Below are 1,275 nucleotides of genomic sequence, written 5' to 3' on the forward strand. Positions count from 1 at the left end.
ATTCTACAGCTTTTTTATTCTGTCGTTCATTTTTGCACTTCTGTAACATTTACTCTGTTTCTCCTGCCACAGATACCAGCGATGGTTGCCAAAGCCCTGTTACCTGTGGAGAAGGTCATGTTTAACTTTCCTGTGCTGCTGCAGTTCGTATGATGAAGGTGCTCCCACAATTGTGGTCATTTGAGAAGTTACAGATCATTCATCTAGCGATACTGAAGAGCTGATGGTGTATGTCCAAATCAACAAACTATATGTATTTTTATCTTGTTTATAATTTCACAAAAATATTATCAAGAAACTTTTGATGTAGGGCCTATTAGGTTAGGTGACCAGAAACATTACCAAATTCACAGGTTTTCATGACTATCTTAAAGAAGGAGAACAAACCTGAGAGGTTTATCATAGGAATTCCAGACCATGTTGCCTGCCAACTGTAGAAACAGCCTCCAGTAGTGAAGCAATGATTAAACACATTGACAGTTCATTTACTTTCAGACTCCAACAGAGTCTCAAAGGTTGTGTGGTGCAGGGAAACAGGGATAATCACGGCCAGAAATTAAATCACGGGTGAGAATTTTAAATTGTTGCTCATAAATAGGAGCCTTTGTGCGTCAGGGAGTATAGCAGTGATGAGTGAACAGGTTTTGGTACAAATGAACATGTGCGCAGCAGAATTTAATGTATTCTTGAGATTACAGGGGTGTTGAATGTAGGAGGTCAACTGGGAGTGAGTTTGCATAGGTAAGTCTGGAGGTAACGCAGAACTAGATGAGAGGTTCAGCAGATGAGCTGAAACTAAGGTGTCATTGTCACTGAAGTGGAACGAAATGGTTTTTGTGCAGGACTCTGCTGTTGCCTTCACCCCACTTCAGGAATTCACATGTTTGTGAATTTGTGGATGAAGTCTGTAATAAGATCAGGAACTGTGTGCCTGGCGTGACCCAAACTGGCTGTCACTGAGCAGGTTCCTGCTGAGTAAGTGCTTAATACCGCTGTTGTCAACACCTTCCATCACTTCTCCGATGATAGAGAGTAGATTGCTTGAGGCGAAATTGGTCGGGTTGGATTTGCTCTGTATTTTTGTGCTGAATAGACCTGGGCAGTTTTCCAAATTGTCAGTAGATGCCAGTGCTGTAGCAGTACTGAAACAGTTTGGCTTGGCAGGTAGCAAGCTGTACAGCACAAGTCATCGGTACTGTTGCCAGGGCCCACAATCTTTGCTGCACTATTCCTCCACTTATTAATATCATTTGAAATGAATCAAATTGGATGAAA

This window comes from Stegostoma tigrinum, chromosome 11 (genome assembly GCF_030684315.1).
Source record: "Stegostoma tigrinum isolate sSteTig4 chromosome 11, sSteTig4.hap1, whole genome shotgun sequence".
NCBI classification, from domain to species: Eukaryota; Metazoa; Chordata; class Chondrichthyes; order Orectolobiformes; family Stegostomatidae; genus Stegostoma; species Stegostoma tigrinum.